At 41.8% G+C, this 24,069-nt stretch overlaps 1 protein-coding gene and 1 long non-coding RNA gene across 7 annotated transcripts in view; one reads left to right on the forward strand and one right to left on the reverse strand.

The window, feature by feature from the left end:
- The window catches only part of MACROD2 (mono-ADP ribosylhydrolase 2), a 3,509,413-nt gene that overhangs the window by 2,678,752 nt on the left and 806,592 nt on the right, over positions 1 to 24,069 (reverse strand). The gene's annotated exons all lie outside the window — the stretch shown is intronic.
- Positions 1 to 24,069, forward strand: part of LOC141141596 (uncharacterized) — a 142,890-nt gene that overhangs the window by 49,264 nt on the left and 69,557 nt on the right. The window lies entirely within an intron of this gene.

Here is a 24,069-nt window from a genome sequence, read left to right on the forward strand (position 1 = left end):
CCAACCAGGGCTCAACTGCGGTGGTCGGGTGGTCCCAGCTCTGTGCAGTGCTGATCCTCAGTCATGGGGGGCAAGGCGTTCTTCATTCTGCACTGGCACTGCTCATGATCGGCTTCTCTGCAGTTATCTCCCACTAGGAGCTCTGCTGCCCAACAGGGATGATGAGGCTTCCGAGTTGGTGAAATTTCGCACAGCCCCTTCTCTTCTATAAGGCAAGGAGCTCTATGTGAGTACAGCACTGAGAGAGACAGAGCACTGACACCAGCACTGAGAGAAAGAGCGCACTGACAGCAGCACTGAGAGAGAAAGAGAGCACTGATAACAACAGTGAGAGAAAGAGAGCACTGACACCAACACAGAGAGACAGAGCACTGACACCAGCACTGAGAGAGACAGAGCACTGACACCAACACTGAGAGAGAAAGAGAGCACTGACACCAGCACAGAGAGACAGAGCACTGACACTAACACAGAGAGACAGAGCACTGACACCAGCACTGAGAGAGACAGAGCACTGACACCAACACTGAGAGAGAAAGAGAGCACTGACACCAGCACAGAGAGACAGAGCACTGACACCAGCACAGAGAGACAGAGCACTGACACTAACACAGAGAGACAGAGCACTGACACTAACACAGAGAGACAGAGCACTGACACTAACACAGAGAGACAGAGCACTGACACTAACACAGAGAGACAGAGCACTGACACTAACACAGAGAGACAGAGCACTGACACTAACACAGAGAGACAGAGCACTGACACTAACACAGAGAGACAGAGCACTGACACTAACACAGAGAGACAGAGCACTGACACCAGCGCTGAGATAGAGCACATTGATACCAGTACAGAAAGCATACTGACACCAGCGCTGAGATAGAGAGCACACCGACACCAGTGTTGAGAGAGCGTGCCCCAACACCAGTACTGAGAGCATGCTAGCACTGAAACCAGCTTTGAAATAGAGGACACTGACACCAGTACTCTTAATATATGCAATTCATTTTTATTGCTTGAAATATTTTTTTCCCCTATGGACATGAGTGGGGCCTCATGTCTAAGTTATGCCTAAGGCCTCACAAAGCCTAGAGCCGCCTCCGACCTAGCCAGTCTCCAGACCTTAATCCTATAGAAAATTTATGGAGGGAGCTGAAACTTCAAGTCACGAAGCAACAGCCAAGAAACCTTAAGGATTTAGAGAAGATCTGTAAAGAAGAGTGGACCAAAATCCCAAAATGTGTGCAAACCTGGTCACTACAAGAAACGTCTTACCTCTGTGCTTGCCAACAAGGGTTTCTCCACCAAGTACTAAGTCATGTTTTGCTTTTGGATCAAATACTTATTTTACTCACTGAACTGCAACTCAATTTATAACATTTTTATATCATGTATTTTTTTCTGGATTTTTGGTTGATATTCTGTCTCCATCATTTAAAATACACCTATGATAAAATTATAGGCCCTTCATTTCTTTGTAAGTGGGCAAACTTACAAAATCTGCAGGAGATCAAATAATTATTTTCCCCTCTGTATATAGATAAGGAGTTCTGACTTCCTTTTAGGTCAATTTCTCAAATTTTTGAAGTCAGAGACAGCCAGGGATCTAGCATTTCCAGAAGGCTCTCAGCAACAGCAACCTACATCCTTCTCGTAGTCTATCAGATTGTTCCTCAAAGAACAAAGTTCTTCACAGGAGAGCCAATGAATCTAACAAGATGCTGTACAAGCTTTGAAACATTGAGAAAGAAATGGTTTGCGCTGCCCTTTTCATCACCTGCTCTCAGCTTTCTCTATCGGTGAGATCATTTGTGTCTGTGAACAATCATTTTGTAACTACAAGAAAGATTGTGATTTCAGTGTGAGCCTTTCCTCCGAGACAACGGTTCCCCAACAATGATATATGTTCTGTATTAGAGTGATACAATATAGCAGCTCTATCTAACAGCAGGCATACTTCAGCCATCAGGAGACGTGAGCTGTGTTAAACTACATGAATGTCTAAGCAGAACACATCTTTATATGATAAAGAATTCACATTACAGTTTGCTGATTCTTCCATGTGCATGTAGTATTTCAGAAACAAGAACCTGCTAGATAAGAAAACTATAGGAATATTAAAAAAAAGCCTAGAAATGATTTATATTTGCAAAAGCATTGCATCTATTACTAAATCTATTTACTTTGTGAAAATAAAATAAAATGTAATATTTCTTGGAACTAGAGAATACAATTAGACATACTATGGGGTTGATTTACTAAAACTGGAGAGTGCAAAATCTGGTGCAGCTTTGCATAGAAACCAATCAGCTTCCAGGTATTATTGCAAAAGCTTAAGACCCCTTTCACACCAAGGGCGTTTTGCAGGCGCTATAGCTTAAAATATAGCGCCTGCAATCCGCCCTCAAACAGCTGCAGCATTGCCTCTAGTGTGAAAGCCCGAGGGCTTTCACACCGGAGCGCTGCGCTGGCAGGACGGGAATAAAAGTCCTGCCAGCAGCTTCTTTGGAGCGGTGAAGGAGCGGTGTGTTTACCGCTCCTCCTCCGCTGCTCCTCATTAAAATCGATGGGGCAGCGCCGGGATACCGCCGGCAAAGCGCCGCTGTTGCAGGGCATTGCGGGCGGTTTTAACCCTTTCTCGGCTGCTAGCGGGGGGTAAAAGCGCCCCGCTAGTGGCCGAAATGCGGTGCTAATCCGACGGTAAAACGCCGCTAAAAATAGTGGCGTTTTCCCGCCGACGCTATGGGCCGCCGGGTGTGAAAGGGAGATAAGTGAACAAGCTGAAGTTAGAAGCTGATTGGCTACAGCTGCACCAGAGATCACACCTTTTATGTCAGGCTACTTTCACACTGGAGCGGGCGTCGACGGTAAAACGGCACTATTTTTTAGCGCCGCTTTACCATCATTTTAGCGGTGCTATTCGGCCGCTAGCGGCTAGGTTTTAACCCCCGCTAGCGGCCGAAAAAGGGTTAAAACCGCCCACAAAGCACTCGGGCTTTCACACTGGAGAGACAGGAGAGGCTCTTTACAGGCGCTATTTTTCGCGCTGTAGCGCCTGTAAAGTGCCTCAGTGTGAAAGTAGCCTTAAAGCTGAAAAAGAAAAAAAAAAAGATTTTTTGATATTTGCTATTTACCAATACTTACCTCCCAATTTTTTGAGATACGAACGAGGGACACCTATTTGCAAAAGTATGTAGGCATAGGACACACACCTTGCTATGCCCCCCCCCTTAAAGGAGAATTATACAAAAGAATGATTAGTTAAAGTGATATTAACTGGTTCCCGACCACCGCATGTAGATATACGTCAGCAGAATGGCATGGCTGCGCAAATGGGCGTACCTGTACGTCCCTTTGAATTTGCTGTCATGCCATCGCATGCGCGCGCCGGTGGCATGCGCGCGCACACCCCTGCGGGCTCCATAAGTAGGATCGCTACGGGGATACCCGCGATCGTCTCACGGAGAGGAAGAATGGGGAAATGCTAAAGTAAACAAGCATTTCCCCGTTCTGCCTAGTGACACTGTCACTGATCACAGCTCCCTGTAAATGGGAGCAGTGATTAGTGATGTGTCACACGTAGTCCCTCCCCCCACAGTTAGAATCACTCCTTAGGACACACTTAACCCCTACAGCGCCACCTAGTGTTAACCCTTTTACTGCCAGTCACATTTACACAGTAATCAATGCATTTTTAAATCGTACTGATTGCTGTATAAATGTGAATGGTCCCAAAAATGTGTCAAAATTGTCCGAAGTGTCCCCCATAATGTCGCAGTCAGGATAAAAATTGCTGATCGCAGCCATTACTAGTGAAAAAAAATTATTAATAAAAATGCAGTAAAACTATCCCCTATTTTGTAGACGCTATAACTTTTGCACGAACCAATCAATAAACGCTTATTGCAATTTTTTTTACCAAAAATATGTAGAAGAAAAACGTATCGGCCTAAACTGAGGGAAAAAATTTTTTTTATATATTTTTTGGGATATTTATTATAGCAAAAAGGAAAAAATAATGCTTTTTTTTCAAAAATGTCGCTATTTTTTTGTTGATAGCGCAAAAAATAAAAACCGCAGAGGTGATCAAATACCACCAAAAGAAAGCTCTATTTGTGAGAAAAAAAGGACGTCAGATTTGTTTGGGAGCCACGTCGCACGACGGCGCAATTGTCAGTTAAAGCAATGCAGTGCCGAATTGCAAAAAGTGCTCTGGTCTTTGGCCAGCCAAATGGTTGAGGGCTGAAGTGGTTAAAGCCTTGTTTTTTTGTTTTTTTTTTATATATGAAAATCATGTCCTACTTACCTGCTCTGCGCAGTTGGTTTTGCACAGAGTAGCCCGGATCCTCCTCTTCTCAGGTTCCCTCGCCGGTGCGCCTGGCTCCTCCCTCCTGCTGGGGGCACCTCCGAAGATGTGGGTCTGTGTGTCCATTCACACACAGGGCCATGGCTCCGCCCCTCCCCCTCTGTCTTATGATTGGCTCACTGGCTGTGATTGACATTGGCTCCTGCTGCTGCCAAAAGCCAATCAGGAGTGCAAGTCCCGGACAAGCAAGGCTCTCGCAGACTTTGCTGGATCGAGAGGGGGCTCAAGTAAGTATTAGGGGGGTAGGGAGGCTGCTGAACACAGAAGGTTTTTTATCTTTATGCATAGAATGGGATGGTTGTTGACAAGGGAGACACGTGACAGCCTGCCGAGTGTATGACATTAGATGGAGGGAGTTCTACAACATGATAGAACATTCTGGAAGAGTGTAGTCGAGAGAGACTTTGGTGAGACATCCTGCTTTACTTTTATTCAGATTCCTGCTTGATCATTGCCTAGTGGACATTGTAAAGACATGGAATCAGATTCCACCTGCTTCTTCTGCCTGCCCCTTGCACATGGGAAGTCTAGCCCCTGTGCGTGTAACTCTGGCATTTTAGTTCGCCTGGGACAGTGATGGCGAACCTTGGCACCCCAGAAGTTTTGGAACTACATTTCCCATGATGCTCATGCACTCTGCAGTGTAGTTGAGCATCATGGGAAATGTAGTTCTAAAACCTCTGGGGGTGCCAAGGTTCGCCATCACTGGCCTGGGAGCTACGGGTGCAGTAACCAGCCCCACTGCCTGCAAAGTCAAAGTCTATGGCAGACTGAAATATGCTGTGACTGGAGGGGACTGAACGCTGTATCGAGTGGTACTTGTGTTTAGGGCCCTATGCATTCAGGGACGAATGACCAGAATGCACGGATTCTGTGTTCCTGACATTTATCCCTCAACACATCTACCAAATATTCGTTCTGGATGGAGTTCTTTATGGTAAGCTCTCCACAAAACACCATCCACTAAAAGACAATCGTTCACCCAAAGCGGGTGCAGGATTCCAAGGTGGTCATGGCTTTTCATACCAAATACAAAGTCTAATGATGTTACTTGACATTTCAACCATGTACGTCTGTCAATCAACATCTGAGCGTCTCAATATCTGTCATTCTCCATCTGTCCACCTCAGTTACCATCACCGTCTGGTCAGTCTGTGTACGTTTTCTGGGAATATAGTGCACAGTGGGCTAAATTATTAGGATTCACCTTGAGGTTCAGTGACATCTATAAATGTACTCGGCCTGCGGCTGGTTGCCTTATTCCTCAGTAGATTCTAATGTCCTCATATTTTATAGCTGGAGGTACATTATCCCATATATTATTATGTTCAATAAGCAGCCCTTCCAGCAATTGCCCATTATCGCTCGGGAGTTAACTCCTTCACGGTCTGATTGGCACAAGTATGGCCTGAATCAATCATGTTGCTTGCAGATATCAGGGCATACATGGCTGTAGGGGCAAAAATAGGATTCAAAGAGGAACTCTGACCGGAGATCAAAATTCCATACATAGTTTACCATGCTTTAAAAAAAAAAAAAAAAAACCTTCACAAATCACAACTTTAGGACACAGTATGCCAGTCCATTTCCTATCTCTGAGTTCTGTTAATTAAAAACGTAAAATAATAACCCCTTATAGGCCAGGTATCTGTTTTTCTGACAATGTCACATGTGCAAGTAATCACATTAGAGATGATTTCGATCTCCATAGTGATAATCTATCATATTCAATACTACCAGAATCAAATATTATTACTTATCAAGATGTTAAAGTGTCACAGACCAAATACAGAAAGCCATACTGAGCACTAAATCAATATTAAAACAGATTCCTAATAAAGTAAAATATTGCATTCTCTAAAGCTACTCTCTAGGCAAGCATTTGAATACATGGTGCAAATACATACATGACAGCTACTCTACTAGCCAAATAATTTGTAATTTGGTTTATTTACTTCTGAAATTTACAGTTTTCTGCACTACCTGGCGACCTGGGCAGGGCAGGCGACCTGATTTTTCTCTGCTGCAGTTAACCATTAAATGTCTTGTCGCTCCTCTGCCTATAATTGGACAGTAAAAGGAGAAGCAGCAGACTGAGGAGGTCATCTCTCTGTCATTTCACTTTCTCCTCTGATAAGCATGTTTGTTATCACATGAGCTCTGCAGCACAACTGACTAGATCCTTGTGCTGCTTCTCCCACTCCGACCTCTGCTGCATAGGGACTTAAAGAGGCTGATACCAGGTCAGGTCAAATTCAGATTCTTACACTGCTTTCATTAAAAAGATATATTAAATGGTTTATCAAAGTAGAAATATAAGCAAAACGTTTTTTTTTTTTGCATTTTGGATAGAGTAATGCCCTGTACACACGGTCGGACATTGATCGGACATTCCGACAACAAAATCCATCGTTTTTTTCCGACGGATGTTGGCTCAAACTTGTCTTGCATACACACGGTCACACAAAGTTGTCGGAAAATCCGATCGTTCTGAATGCGGTGGCGTAAAACACGTACGTCGGGACTATAAACGGGGCAATAGCCAATAGCTTTCGTCTCTTAATTTATTCTGAGCATGCGTGGCACTTTGTCCGTTGGATTTGTCTACACACAATCGGAATTTAAAGGATCGGATTTTGTTGTCGGAAAATTTTATAGCATGCTCTCAAACTTTGTGTGTCGGAAAATCCAATGGAAAAAGTCCGATGGAGCCCACACATGGTCGGAATTTCCGACAACAAGCTCCGATCGCACATACTCCGTCGGAAAGTCTGACCGTGTGTACAGGGCATAAGGGAGGGTTATAACCCCTGTCGGTTCAGTTTTTGCTATCTGTGCCCAATTGGGGAGATTTTATTTCACTTCCTGTCCTATAGCCAAAACAGGCAGTGAGGGGAAATCCCTGCAAATTAAGGGATTACCTTGGGGACCCCCCAGGTTACCAGAACTAGTGGTCCCATTGGAAGATCTGCCTTCTATCACTTTTCTGGGGACAAAACAAAATTTGGGGTTTTCTTGTACTTTCACTTTCAATGATGATGGTAAACAGGACAAATAGAGAGGGTGAATCTCTCTAACAGGGACACAGACAGCTATAAATACTGACAACCGTTCTAACCCCTTGGGTACAACCAGCCTGCAAGATTTTACTTGCAACTGTCGCTAGTACCCGGTATAGTTGCTAGCAATAATCACTGTCATCCCTCTCACCGTAAGAAAACAATGGATCAGCAGGAGGGATTCTCACATCAACACTGTCTGCAGGGGAATCGAGGTAAAGAAATTTGCACAGTGTATGACTTGCCTAAAGCCTCGTACACACAATCATATTTTCGGACGACCGTTCATCCATTTTTTGCTGCATGCTAGGCTCATGTCGAAAGTGAAGAGGGTACACACCATACGAAAATTCGCGTACGAAAGAATAGAACTTCAGAAGTGACGTCATGTGTTGAATAGTTTTGTATGTATTCTTTAGTTTCTGAGCGTGCGTAATCTTGCTCTTACGATTTTTTTTTATACGGAAACCGTACTAATTAAACAAAAATCGGAGGTTGAGTTCACGTACGACAAAAATCTTATAGTCTGCACTTTCAGCTTTTGTCTGACAAAAAAATGGAATCGGCTGTCGAAAGCACCATACAAACGACCTGAAAAACGGCAGATCGTTCGTCAGACTAAATTTTACTTCTGATTTTCAGATCGTGTGTACGGGCCTTAAGACCGAGAACTGAGCGATCAAACAGATTTATCTACTCAAATGTGAATGTTTTTTATCCATTGTAATAAAACTTTTGTCAAACACGCTGCATTTAGAGGGTGCTGTCCTTCTCTCTCTTGAGCGATCAAGCACCACTGACTGGTCAGCTCTTGGCCCTCAGCCTGTAGAGAGCTAGTGACTGTCAGTCACCGACTGTCTGCTCTCCTCTCCAGTGCTCACTGGAGCGCTGGGCTGTGGAGGAGGTGGGAGCGGCTGGCTCAGGCTCTCAGCGGCTCGCTGGGAGACTGAGCCAGCTGTCCGTCCAGGCATCTGGGCGGAGGCCTGACCATATGGTCAGGATCTTTTCAGAGCCTGGACCGGCTCTGTGACATCAGCCAGAAGCGGACTTCAGCCCCCTTATGCCTAAAAACGGGTCACAGAAGTGCAGAACTAACTGTGACCTACCCAAATAGCAACAATTAAATTGCAAGTTTGAAAATGACTTGCTAAGCTATTGCTAGACTTGCCAGGCTTCACAAGTTTGTTGCACAATTGCAGCAAGTCCGCATTGCATGACTCAATATCAACTTTCATTGCAAACATTCTGCAAGTCTGCTGCAAGTTCTGGTTCAGTTATGTTGTGCGATAGACATCCCACCACAGGGGTCACTGTGACTTGCAGAGCCCTTGCTGTAGTAGACTCACTACTGCAACTTTGCTCTCGCTAGAGACTTGCCATGCATTTACTACAAATTAGAAAAGTGTAAACTTGTGCTTCAAATGCTTTGCAAGTGTACAACTTGCCATTGAAAAAGTGCAGCAAGTTAACAAGATTTTGAAAAAAAAAAAAGCTTTGGCCATACTTCTCCTTTAAACATATTGTGTATATTTTATTTTATAAAAAATGTGAGTTTAGTGTTACTTTAACCTAATAATTTCTTGATATTTAATAAAAAAGAAAAAACTGAAGTCATGTACTGTATAAAAAAAGATGAAATGTACAAGCTAAAACTTTTTATTATACTGCTGTACAGTTCAAATTTCTACAGCGGGGTCTGACCTTTGCGAATTGCAGAAAATTCCTTTTGAAATCACATTTCATAGACTCTAATTTCCGTAATCTCCCTCAGTGGCATGCAGTTTAGCACACGAGTCGCACTGTTCCAACCGCTTACAATCTATAGCTGACATCATTAATCTCTGAGATCTATACTCGAAAGACCTAACATGTAGCATGGGTAACCAAAGCTTGACCTCGCTAAGCCGAGAGCTTTTAAGGCTGGTCTCTGCAGAATTTCTGGTCACATTGTCAGCGGGTACAAAAGAACTTTGAAGAACTGTGACAGTTTACTGGGATTAAGGTCAGGAGGTCAATTGCCCCAAACCGTCCACTAAGTGGTGCTAGTTAAAATTATTACACTCCTCTTCACTTCTTTCATTACCTTCCCTGTCCTGTTTTGACATGTGAAATCAGCGACAAAGAGAACCATTCATTCCAAATGAAAACATTGTTAACATTCATCTATACATTTAATAATGGCGGAGAAACGCGTGGTTTGCAAGGTGTAAATGAGAACTGTGCTTAATGCAGATTTTAAAGACGAGGAATAAAAACAAAGATCCCATTTTAGGAGAAGATCATAAAATGGGTTTAGAAGTACTGTAGATCATATTTGTGACTGAAACCTAAAATGATGCTTATCAATACAAGTCCATAAACTACCTAAAGTCCAGTCCACACCTCAACGTTTCGAAGAGTGTAACATGTCTCTATAAACTTCAAAGGAAGCACCTGAAAACACATGTAACATGCATTTTTCACATATTTTTTGCCTCTTCTTTTCCTAATTGCTAGATTTCCATTCACTAAAATAAAATGTCTGTACAAACACGCATAAAAAGAAAAAAAGTTGAAAAATGCTTAAAAAAAAAAGCTAAAGCTCAATTGTGGACCTAGCCTAAAGGCTGGATCCTTTAAGCTATAAAATAAATCATTTATAGCTCTACTCCATCCACGTACCCCTTCTATAAGGTAATGCCTGCAGCAATAAAAAAAAAGATATAATCTAAGAGCCTCAAATACTTAAAGTGATACTAAAAAGTAAAAATGCTTTTAATTCAAATAAAAAAAGGAGGTGGGGTTATGGCTTATCGGCACTGTGTGTTTCTATGGGCGCATTTAGTCCGGATAGGGGGCAGCAAACACGGGTGCCCCCACATGGCTTGCTATAGGGGTACCCAGATGAAGCAGTGGACAGCGCCGGTGTGGGGACCACCAAAAAAGGAGGCAAGGGACCGCTTTGGGCAAGGATATTGAACAGAGCATTCATTTACCTCCTCTTTAGTGCCCCCACATGGCTCTGTCCACCACTCCTTCCTCTGGGAGCCCCCTTAGAATGCTATGTGGGCAATTGTGCATGTGCACTCCCAATCCGGGTTGTGTGTGTGCCCATAGACACACACAGTGCTGATTAGCCACGACCCCGCCCCCACCTCACAGGACTGACAGTAGCAGGGGCTTTCGGCTCTCGCTGCTGCCAGTGTCTCCTGTGAGACCAGGAAGAGAGGAGAGTGGTGCTGCAGCTGGGACAGAGCTGGATGGGTGTAAGGAGTCAGGTAAGTGTTGAGAGATTGGGGTGGTGGGAGGAGTTGGGGGACAATTAGTGGAGTATTTGGCAGGGGTGTCTAAATCACAAAAATGGCTGAAATACACTATATTGTCAAAGGTATTGGGACGCCTGCCTTTACACACACATGAACTTTAATGGCATCCTAGTCTTAGTCTGTAGGGTTCAATATTGAATTAGTGCACCTTTACGGCTATAACAGCTTCAACTATTCTCGGAAGGCTGCCCACAAAGTTTAGGAGTGTATCTATGGGAATGTTTGACTACTGCTCCAGAAGCGCACTTGTGAGGTTAGGCGCTGATGTGGACAAGAAAGCCTGGCTCGCAGTCTCTGCTCCAATTCATTCCAAAGGTGTTCTATCGGGTTGAGGTCAGGACTCTGTGCAGGCTAGTCAAGTTCCTCCACCCCAAACTCGCTCATCCATGTCTTTATGGACCTTGATTTGTGCACTGGTCCAAATCATTTGGTGGAGGGGGATTATGGTGTGGGGTTGCTTTTCAGGGGTTGGGCTTGGCCCCTTAGTTTCAGTGAAGGGAACTCTTGAGGCATCAGCATACCAAGACATTTTGAACAATTTAATGCTCTCAACTTTGTGGAAACAATTTGGGGATGGCCCCTTCCTGTTCCAACATGACTGTGCACCAGTGCACAAACAAGGTCCATCAAAACATGGCTGAGCGAGTTTGGAGTGGAGGAACTTGACTGTCCTGATATCAACCCAATAGAACACCTTTGGGATGAATTAGAGCAGAGACTGCGAGCCAGGCCTTTGTGTCCAACATCAGTGCCTGACCTCACAAATGCACTCCTGGAAGAATGGTCAAACATTCCCATAGACACACTTCTAAACCTTGTGGACAGCCTTCCCAGAAGAGTTGACGCTGTTATAGCTGCAAAAGGTGGGCCAACTCAATATTGAACCCTATGGACTAAGACTGGGATGGCATTAAAGTTCATGTGCGTGTAAAGGCAGGTGTCCTAATACTTTTGACAATATAGTGTATATTAAACTATATATACACACACACACATACATACGTACATACAAGGGTTCTTCAAAAAGTTTCCATACTTTGTTTTTAACCAAGTTATATGTATAAAAGTGCAGAAACTTTTTGATGACCCCTCAAATATATAGTTTTAATATCTGTATAATAAACAATAGTCTGTGGAGCAGGGTAGCTCTGTACAGTACACATATCCAGAGTTTAAATCTTCAATCCAATCAGGTTACCAGAATAAACGCTCTAATATTAATGGGCTAGAGGTTCTCCTTTTGTCCATGTGTGTTTCCACCAGGAAATAACTTTATTAGGCTAGGTTTACCTTAAACTGATCTTGGGGTAGAGACAAACACAAATTAAAATCGACAAATTTATGCCCACGTGACAAATTAAAAAAAAAAGTATTAAATAAAACCACCATCTACCAAATAGAAAAAAACTAAATCTACACCAAAAGCACCCTAAAATCACAAAATCAAATTCACTGCATTCTGCATTGACAACTGCCTACAGGCACCTGAAAAATGCCAACCAGTCAAGTATTTAGTAGATACTTGAACCAACGCAGATCTCCGATCTAACATGTATGACTGATAATGAGGAAGGGAGAGGAAATTCTAAGGTTTACAGAGGCACCAATAATTTGTACATACTCATAGTGGACTTTCATGTTGCATTTTTAAATGATCTGGCCGTATTATAAAAAGGGTAATATCTTACACATCTAGACATTAGTAGCAAATATCCAGATCCTGACAGGAGAATGACAGCTCACACCTAAAGTGGTCACTGCGTCATTTTCCAGCCCATTAATTCAGATATGCCGATTATGGCCAAATTATTGTTCTAACTAGGTCATGTTAGGCACAATCAGCCTTAAGATGGTTTAAAAAAAATGACAGAAGCTCTATTTTTTATACCTGTCCAATGAAAATGTTAAAACAAAAAGTTATTTTTCATTTTTTTTTTCAGATGAATCATTTCAGTGGATTGGGAAGTTTTGTTTTTTTATATACAGCAGTGAACTCTTGCACTCCCAGTTTGATGACTGGCTTTTTATTTGACTTTTATACTCATCATAGGAATGTGAAAAGAAAAGGAGGAGCCATAAATCCCACATGAAGTTCTGTGCCCGAGGCAGTGAATGAAATGCCATTCTGGTCATTTGTAGCTCCTATATTTGAGGCACAAATACTTTGCCACTTGAAACTCATCATTCACCTTCAGAAGGTGCCCTATATCTTTTAACAACTTATGTTTCAAGTATTTGAAGGCAGGATAGAGTTACATAAATAGTTAGCCAGAGTGAAACCTTTTACAAACTCTACCAGTGTTGGTTTAGAGGATGGCAAAACTAACCATTTATATACTGCCCTTTATTAATTACCAGTAAAATTGTGCTCCTTTGGATACAGGAGAGATCAAAGGGCATAAATTCTCTGAAATATGAGATCCACTTAAATCCACTTTAACGGAAACAATGCTACCATTGGTCCATTTTGCAAATAAAATAGACACCTATGTATTTCCCCAACAAGTGGTCTAGTTTATTAAAAACATAAACGTCTCTTAAATAAATGATCCAAGAATTCATTAAATATTAGTATTTCCTTCCCAGAGGGCATTTATTAAAGGTCTTGCGACCCATATCTATGATCACCAAGGCATGGAAAACAATGGTTTTCATCTTTAACGAGGTGAAATGACGGGTGCACGGCTCGCTAGTGAGCAAAAAATGTACGGCGATTCTCACTGACATGCACAACAAATTTCTACGTATCTGGCAACCTTGGTTGGACCAGTTCCCAGCAATGCAGCCACCCACACGATTCTTTGACTTCTAAGGCCGCGTACACACGAGCAGACTTTTCGGCAACAAAAGTCCGACGGCTATTCCGGCGGACTTTCGTCAGACTTTTGACGGACTTTTGAACGAACGGACTTGCCTACACACGATCACACCAAAGTCCGACGGATTCTTACGTGATGACGTACAACCGGACTAAAATGAGGAAGTTGATAGCCAGTAGCCAATAGCTGCCCTAGCGTGGGTTGTCGTCCGTCGGACTAGCATACAGACGAGTGTCGAGTCCGTCGGAAGGATTTGAAGCATGTTTCAAATCTAAAGTTCGTCAGATTTTCGACTGGAAATGTCCGCTGAAGGTCCAATGAAGCCCACACACGATCGGATGGTCCGTCGGACCAGTCCGATCGAAAAGTCCGCTTATGTGTACGCTGCACAATGCTTTCCTCTATAATGAACGTGTTACATCTATTGTGGGTCCTCTGGGGTATACTGTCCCTTCTTCGTTCCCCCCCTTTTCTCCTGTTCTATTTTTTTTTTTTTTTTTATACACCCATCTTTGCCTCTGCCTTCTGTCTATCCCTCTATCTATATATTTAAATGCACCATTCCATACAAGGCTGTATATCTGCATCCGGATGATACAAAATATCCTGAGACTTTTTATACTCCAAAACTAGATCCTTTTTTAGGGATATCTACGCACACTGACCTCAAATACTGCTCTGGATCTAATCTCTATGTTGCTCTATCGTTATCTAGATCTATTGCGAAGATGGCCACCAAGTGCCTTAACTGCTGTTAGTATCCATTGCCTCTTTGGCAGAGAGAACCACTTATTTTTACTCTAGCTCTGTCTCCTAATGCTGTATCTTGTTATACTGATGGATATTCGGTTTTGAAGAGTTTTTTTTTTTTTTACCATACTCATTATCGCAGCCCATCTTTGTCTTTTGTATGATGCTTCTCTTTACTTTTTCAATAAAAGCATTGTAAAAGGACATTTTTATTTTTAGGTTTAGATATGATTTAGGAGAAGGAGATGGATCAGTGGTGTACTAGAGGAGCTACAATAGAGGAAGAGAAAAGAGGAGTTAAATGTAGGGCTATTAGGCATTACAATCAACCAGATCGAATTTTGCCCTAATATTGTGCCTTGATCTGAGCTTCACAACATTAAAGTAATATTACAATATTGCAAGACTGTCTGAGAGCTGTTATGGATGTGCACTTGATTTAAGTAAAATATGACACTGATAATATACATAAGCTATACTCATCATACTATCTGAGAAGTTTCCATGCAACTAAGGGGGTCTCCAGTATTCCACATCACGGAGTGGAAAAGCTGAAAACATATGTGAATCATGTTATATTTCTATGCCTTTTATCAACCACACTACTGGGGTATATTACATCCTTCCACTGTAGGAAGACCTACCATGTTGCAGGCTACAACAGAGGAATACAAGTTCAATACTCCAACACTTTCAGAAGCAACCTGGAGGGCCTGCCATGCCATTCATGTTTAATACATCTATTTTTATGGAATATAAGTCTGTGATGTACTTAGCTCAATGTCAACTACCCACAGAGATTGGACTGTTCCAATATAAGTGCACTTCAATCCAATTCAACAGCTGCTGAGACCTACATGCTGCATTTAGCCACCTACTATAGCTTTGTTTGGCTGGAATTTGAAACATAGATTTACACTTAATTTATTTTAACCTAAACGGGTCCTATGTTAGCTATGTAACAGAAAAATGACATTCCATGTGAAACAAATTGTCTTATGCTTTTGTGTTAATTCATATCAATATCATTTTGTGTCCCTATGTTATGTTAGGCAAAGGACTATAAGGCTTGTTATGAAAGCTGTGGTGCAATAAATATTAATATAAAAGTCAACTAAATTGTTGGTAATATATTATTTATGATAATATTATTATGTATATGTGTTTACATATAGTAGGTGCAACGTATTTTAAGTTTAATAAGAGTGATTTATGTATTTGCTAAAGATGTTCTTCTCTCATAGGATTCTTGAACTTTTTAATATACGGAATAGAGGTATCTTACCCAGGAGACATATTTGTAATAACAGGTCATTGAGTATGTTTTTTTAATTTAGGAAATTTAGCTGCATCAGGAAAAGACAGTTATGTGTAGGTTTATGAACTTGATTAATGCAAACAAGCAGTTTGCAGGTTATATAATAAGTACTTGTAACCATTGATCCACTTTATTAGAAATGATACATAAAGGATTTTCCTAAAACCCAGTATGAATAATGACCCCATTATTTTACACAGTCGCTGCATTTTACCATGAATCTGTCCCCATCTGATCTAACTTTTTTGCATTTGTTATATAATATGCCAATTGTTTAATTCCCTTCCCGTAACTCTGCAAATCTTAATAACCCCCTTTTTTTTTTTTTTTTACACGTTCCCTTGGTATGTATAGCTGTTCTACTGTCTTTATGGGCTCTTATTCTGGAGTCGATCTGTGGAGTATTTGTGCTGTTCCCCAGAGGTCAGACATGGTGGGCAGCAGAGAAAAAGTCCCAACTGTCTGTAGCAGATACATTCAGATAAGCAACTGAATTTAAACTTCCAAATCATTCATATTTAAAGGGTCCATTAAGATTTATGAAGAAATGATGCTATATGAATACCTTTTCACTTATGTTGGCCGGAAAGCTTTGATCTCCTGTTATCCATTTCCCAAATTTAAGATACCATGTAAACTTAAAGACAACCCTAGAGTTAAGCTGGCCATACATTATACAATTTTAATGTTCAATGTCCTTTAGATTTACCTTCAACTCTGTAGTGCAAGGGCCTGCCTGATTGCAAACAAATACAAAGTGTTTAGGTTTGACCTCATATGATATGGTTTTCGTGAATCTAAAAGGAAAATTGTATAATGTATGGCCAGCCTTAGCCATGATCCCAAAGCTACAAAGCCACTACTTATTGCGCCCAATGCCCTTGCATAACTGCTGCTGTGCGCCCCATGGAGCCACATACTGAGGCACTCCAACATTAAGCCTGCATTGCTTTGGCTTCTAAACCTCACAAGTTTTAAGCTGGCCATAGATGGATCTTGCTGAACTGGCCGAATTTCCATCCACCTATGGGCAGGCTGGTCATACTAAAGTGGATCCATTGGTCAACGTCTGTACAACCAACCTGTCGGATATATTTCCTGTGATCGCTGCTGACGGCTACAGCAGCTAGCAGTGATCATTGTGTTCTGCCGCTGGGGAAGGCTGCCCAGCGGCAGAACACAATGGCGCTGTGGGAGGGATTACCGCATCAACACTGACTGTGTGTTATTCTCTATGGTGCCTGTTCACATCAATGTAGCGCAGCTACTGCGTGTTTTTTAAAAATGTGCAGGTGCTACTTTGTTGCAGTTGTAGAATGATTTTAGCCCCATAGACTTCAATGGAAATGCACCAAAAATCCAGTCTCTCTCTTACAAAAAAGAAAAAAAAAAAGAAAAAAAACATGAAGCATGAGAAATTCATCATGCAGCAGCAACACTAGTGTGAATCTAGCCTAATGCCGCGTACACACGATCAGAATTTCGGCCTGCAAAAGACCAATGAGAGTTTTTCATAGGAAAATGTGACCGTGCGTATGCTCCATCTGACTTTTGCTGGCCGGATTCCAGCCAGCAAAAGATTGAGAGCATGTTCTTAATTTTTCGGTCGGGAAAAGTTCCTATCCGAAAATGCGAAAATGGCAATTCCGACGCGCAAAATTCCTACGCATGCTCAGAAACAATTCGACGCATGCTGGGAAGCATTGAACTTCATTTTCTCGGCTCGTCGTAGTGTTGTACATCACTGCGTTCTTGGCGGTTGTAAGTTCAGCGAACTTTTGCGTGACCGTGTGTATGCAAGGCAAACTTGAGCGTAATCCTGTTGGAAAAGCCGTCATATCTTTTTCCGACGAGAAGTCCGATCGTGTGTACGTGGCATTAGTGTTGTGTATTGTCAGCATAACTGAGCTTAAGAGCTGATAAAAAATCCTGGCAGTTTGTCAGGTATTTTTCTATATTTGTGGGTTCTTTATAAGATAAGACATTAGGAAATGTGCATATTGCAGAGATGGAATCCATGTTTTTTTTTTATTTTGTTTTGACATTTGCTTTAAAGGTAAATTAATAAATGCCTTGTTTCAGTAAGATCTACAGTACTGTGATTTTGCCCTCACATTTGACAGATAGACCCTTCAAAGTGTCTGTACCCAATTAATCAACCCAAATCAACATTTGTGCTACTCTGTAAGTTTGGATAGGTACTGCACATGCCGCCTCTTCTAAAGTCCCATTAAAAATGGTACTTTCAACACTCTTATTGCATATCTGCCCTTCATAACTTAAAATTACCCAAAAATGCATCATTAGATTGGGATCCCCTCATATATGGTAAATGTAGACCCAGAAAATCAAGTACAGAAATCATACAGGTTAATCAAAGAAAAATCTACTAAAACGTGAAATATCAGTTTTGTGTGAAGACTTTAGAGGTTGCTCAGATTTGTTGCTCCACATATCTTAACCTAAAAAAGCCAAGTCTTCTATACACAGTATTGAAGAAAGCCATGGATACTGAAACAGCTCTAGGCAAGCTTAATAAATAGTTCTATACTAAGGTAAACCTGTCCTGAGAACACATGGAAGCTGCCATTGTTGATGTTCCCCTCTGAAAATGTGAATTACCTGAATGACTTGCTAATCCAGAGGCTTCAATACTTTCTAGGGCACTAACCTAGAACAAGTTTGTAGGTTTGGAGTTCGGAGTTCATGCTGGCTATTCTGCATGTTGGTACTGGTATTGGTATTATTTTTGCTACTCTGCACTCTCCTCTTAGCTGTATGTCCCTTGTTAGATTTTGAGCATAAATGACTGGCTCTTTGTGCTGTTTTGTCATCTCCCAGTCTGAGCTATGCTATACAGGTGATTTCAAAAGGCTTATCCAAATCAAATGCAGGTACTTATACTACTTGTTTTAAAAATACATTTAGTCATGTAGTAATGAATATAAGGCTGCATTAAAAGGGAAGTATGGCCAAAGCTTTTTTGGCCATGCTTATCTTGTGGGTCACTGGAGTACACTTACTTGTGCTCTCCTGCAACCCAGAATCAGCCAAAGCATGCTGTAGGTTGACATCACAGAGCCACTTCAGACTCTGGAAGGATCCCAACAATAATGTCAGAATCCACCCAGATGCCTGATCAGCAGTTGGTTCAGCCTCTCAACATACTGCTGATAGCCTGCACTAGCCACTCTCGACCCCTCCCCAACCCAGCACTCCAGTAAATGCTGGAAGAGCAGAGATCAGTGACTGACAGTCGTTGTGCCCTGCTGGCGCTAAGCCGGAGAACTGAGTGATCACATGACTCTGCTCTGAGCAGACTTAAGCCCCATACACACTATCAGATTTTCTGCTGATTTTTGTCTTCAGATTTACCAAAACCATATAGTGCAGGGGCCTGCCTGATTGCATACGAATTGAAACTCCTAAGGTTTGACCTCATATTATATGGTTTTGGTAAATCTGAAGGACAAAATTAGCAGAAAATCTGATGTGTGTATGGGGCTTGAGGCTGCAGCAGGGAGGTATTTAGGTTTGTTTTTCGTATCCCCACACTTCTCTTTTAATTTCTATATTTTTTTATCTGCCTTGAGTTCAGCTTTAAGTGTGGAACATTTGTAGAAATACATTCTGGATGTAGTCACGAAACACTTTTCTGTTTTACTAGAGAATGTGCTATATTACAGAACATAAAATCCAAGTCTACCAAGTAAACACTTCACAAAATCAGATGCAAGCACAGAAGACAAAGCAGGACCGTCTTGATTCAGAATGTTTGTCAAGGACTCTTCTTCTTCTCCTTCTCCTCCCCCCCCCACCACCACTCCCACAAAGGAATCAACCCACAACATTTGTTAACCTTAAGAAGGAACTTACTCAGATTTTACATTTCGTATCTTATTTTTTTATAACCGTGGCATCAAGGCTTAGAGGGAGCTGACTGGCACAAAAGGTCTTGTACCTGGGGTCATAGCCCTCTTTTGAGATCTATTGGTTCCTACCTCCAGGTTCACCATTACTCAGTGGCGTCTCCAGCTTTCATATTTAGGGGGGGCACATGGGGGGACAGGGACAAAAGTAGGGGGGCAACTATAACATGCAATTATATATATATAGATAGATAGATATATATCTATATATATATATCTATCTATATAATATCTATCTATATAGATATATAGATATATAGATAGATATATATCTATCTATATATCTATAGATAGATAGATAGATAGATAGATAGATAGATAGATAGATAGATAGATAGATAGATAGATAGATAGATAGATAGATATAGATATATATCCTGGGACCCTTTACTACGATCCCACAACGGCCCTTTCACATGTTCTGCAGTGAGCTCCCTTCCTACTGTATTGGGCCCCCCCCCCCCAGGGTGGCAGAAAACAAGAGATATATGTCACCAGCATACCAAGAAAATATAAGGATCCAAAGCAGTAGGAGAACTATCAGGGTTGCAAAGGTTATCTTGCCTCCGGGCCCTGGTGTTCTGCCACTGTGGGGTTCCCCAGCCTCCCCTTGCTGTCCTGCCCCTGCTATTGACAGCACTGGTCTGGCATCTCTTGGAATTTACAGGCTGGTCCTCCTGTCCTAAGGACGGGAGAAATCAGTCTGTTTTTTCAGTAACAGAGTCCTGGTGGAGTCTTTCCTGCAACTCGCTCTTCTCCCTGCCAATGAGGATGCAGAGGAAGGAGCAGATCGAGCGACCATGGTTGTGTGAGCACTTGCATTATGCAGTGTCAGCGAGCAGAGGGAGGGGGGAGGAATCACCCGCAGGAGCTGACTGGGGACGCTCTTCCTCTTGGACATTTTTTTTTCTTTTTACAAAAAGGCAATTTTTTTTGTTTAATTGGGGGGGCACATGGTGGGGCACAGCATAATGTTGGGGTGGTCAGGGACCCCTCTGCCCCCCCCCAAGTGATGCCATTGCCATTACTGACATTTACTTGTAGATCTCTGTAGTTCTGATTTTGCTAAAGTTGCACTTTGGGGAAAACCCATATTCTACATTTTTCTTTCCATTGTTAACTCAATAATATTCAGTAAAGTACCCATCGCAATTTCTGATATTTCTTTGGTGTCTTGTGCATTCATAATCTTTCTTTGAATAATGTCAGAATCCAGGGTGTCAGAGGTGTCGGGAGGTTCGGAAGTTCAGGGGAACCTTTGGGGACAGTTATTTCCAGCAGCCCCTACAGGGGTATCGTTATTTTAGTAAATCAACCCCACTGTGAGAAGTTCAGCCTGGGTGTACATATATTACGGTTCACTAATGCCTATGACCAGTATACAAAAAGGGACACACTCAGTGCAACTGTGAATATTTCAGTGATGCTGTGAAGCATATCAGCCAATCTGAAATTACTTTATTTAGCCTGGAATGCTGCCACATATCAATCTAATAATTTGATCTATCATTTCAACATTTTGATCACTTTTTTCACTTTAGTTAATCCCTTTCAAACATTTTTTATGGCACTGAACAGAAGATGAAAACCTCTGGATATTTAGAAAATTGTGATAACTTTGGTCAACGATTGCTTAAGAGATTTCTTGCTCCAGCATCATTTCAGTACATTTTGATTTCAAGTAAACAGTATTTATGGAAATAGAATTAGCCTTGCTATAATAGGTTATTATTGATTTTTAAAATATAAACAATAGTGCAGTGCTCATAGTGTAAAAAATATTAACGTGCAATGAACAAGTGTAAAATCAATTAGTGTAACAATAAAGTCATAGAACTAATAAAATGCATACAAATGGCAAAATATAAAGTCCATTAACAGAAAATCGGAATGGTAAAATCAGTGCTGTGATCAATACCACAAAAAAAAGATGAATGCATGAACATTCAATAACTTCAAAATAAAAGTTCAATAGAAGATAGTCCACCAAGAAAATGAAATCCTTGAAGTGAAGATGAAGATACCCATGTGAATCTTCACTTCAAGAATTTTAATTTCTTGGTGGACTATCTTCTATTGAACTTTTATTTTGAAGTTATTGAATGTTCATGCATTCATCCTTTTTTTGTGGTACAATCACAGCACTGATTTTATCATTCCAATTACCATTCCGCTCTTTAACTTCAGAGCGCAGTTTTTGTATTTTCTTAATTATTGATTTTTACTTATTTACACACCAATAAGTTCAAAAGCAAGTTTTATACATCGGTTTCCATTGCATGTCAAAAATCTTTGTTTTACAGACCATTACATCCATGTTATTCAGATCACAAAAATACACCTTTTCAAATTGTGTATAGCCTATGTGAAACTAAAGCTGGCCATAGATCGAAATTTGTCCAGTTTAGGAAGGGCCAGCATAAAGAGAAAGTTGGAAAACGTATCTCTGTCAGCAGCTGCAGATCAGTGTATTCTGACAGCAGAGAAGTACCGCTGTCAGAATACATTATCTCATTGGAAAGGATTCCTCTATCCACCTTGCTTGTGTGGATGGAGGAATCTGTTTGTTTTGGCTGAATGAAAAAAAACAGAGTCATCAATGACCACTCCTAAGCCTAGTACACACAGGCTGAATGTCAGGCAGCACTGACTGGTTCAATAGAAACCAGGCCGACCTTTGGCCTGTGTGTACTAGAGTCGGTCTGACAGAAGCCAGCCGGTTTCTGCCGATGGGGCATGACCAAAAAAGGTCTCCCGATCAGAGCGCTGACCGGAGTGTTCTGGCGGGGGAGGGGGGTCCCCCTGCCAAGACACAATAGAACTGCAGGGGAGATCACTATACTAACATCAGATAGCAAGTACAGTGGCTCCTCCTAAGCTGTCAATTTTTTTTTTCATTCAAGCCTAGTACACACACCATACTTAGTTCAACCGCAGCAAGTTGAACGAAAAAAAAAACCTGACAGCTCCGGTCAGCGCCACTGTACTAACAATACAATGTTAGTACAGCAATCTCCCCCGCTGAGCAGTTGTCTTTTAACAGGGGGGATGGCCCCCTCACCAAAACACTCTGGTCAGCACTCTCAGCCATTGGCTTACAGTGCTGATCGGGAGGCGGTAAGTTGCTGGTTTTCCAGCATGCTCGTCGGACCGGCTGCCATACACACGGGTTGAATGTCAACTGTTTTTTATTGAACCAGCCGATCTTGCCCGACATTCGGCCTGTGTGTATTAGGCTTTAGGGTGCCTTCACACTTATGAATGCACTTTGTCTGCAATCAGCTGTGAGAATCCTAGCAGAGGACCCTTATTGCAAGGCCTTATCTGTAATTCCGCGTACACATGAGCGGACTTTCCGGCGGACTAGGTCTGACGGGATTAGTCCGGCAGACAATCCGATAGTGTGTGGGCTAGTCCGATAGATTTTCGGGATAAAAATCCAGTGGACCTAGAAATAGAACATGTTTCAAATCTGTCCGACTGAATAAAATTGGGAAAACTGTTTGTCTGTGTGCTGGTCCGACGGATCAAATACAACGCAAGGGAAGCTATTGGCTATTGAACTTCCTTTTTTAGTCCCGTTTACGTCATCACATTCAAACCGTACGGACTTATGAACGGATTTATGCCCTGTACACACGGTCGGACATTGATCGGACATTCCGACAACAAAATCCATGGATTTTTTCCGACGGATGTTGGCTCAAACTTGTCTTGCATACACACAGTCACTCAAAGTTGTTGGAAAATCCGATCGTTCTAAACGCAGTGACGTAAAACACGTACGTCGGGACTATAAACGGGGCAGTACCCAATAGCTTTCATCTCTTAATTTATTCTGAGCATGTGTGGCACTTTGTGCGTCGGATTTGTGTACACACGATCGGATTTTTCTGACAACGGATTTTGTTGTCGGAAAATTTTAAAGCAAGCTCTCAAACTTTGTGTGTCGGAATGGAAAATGTGTGATGGAGCCCACACACGGTCGGAATTTCCGACAACAAGGTCCTATCACACATTTTCGACAGTGTGTACGGGGCATAAGTCCTATCGAGTGTGGCCAAGTCCATTGGTTCGGAAAGTCCGTTGGACCTATTTAGTAAGTCAGTCGGAAAGACCGTCGGACCTAGTCCGCCGGAAAGTCTGCTCGTGTGTACGCGTCATAAGAAGAAATGGGGCACCTCCCCTGATTAATTTGGCTGTGTCTTCTGAATAGACCTGAATAGCTATATTATAAATTAAAACCTGCTTATTTAAGATCTTTACAGCATAGAAGTAAAACAATGCAGAAAATGTCCAATCAATATACTTTAGTTTTTCACCTGCTGGCAGCAAGTGACAAATATGGAACCTATGCACATATTTATATTTGCGTGCATAAAATTATATTTTTAAAGTGACACTGGAAGCAACTTTTTCTAACTACACTAAAGCAAATGAAATTTGCATAGGTCATTTGTAGCCTGTATACTTCCGGATGTAGATTACTTGGACTGGGGATAGGCTTACTTTACCTTGCT

This window comes from Aquarana catesbeiana, linkage group LG04, assembly GCF_042186555.1.
Source record: "Aquarana catesbeiana isolate 2022-GZ linkage group LG04, ASM4218655v1, whole genome shotgun sequence".
Lineage (NCBI taxonomy): Eukaryota > Metazoa > Chordata > Amphibia > Anura > Ranidae > Aquarana > Aquarana catesbeiana.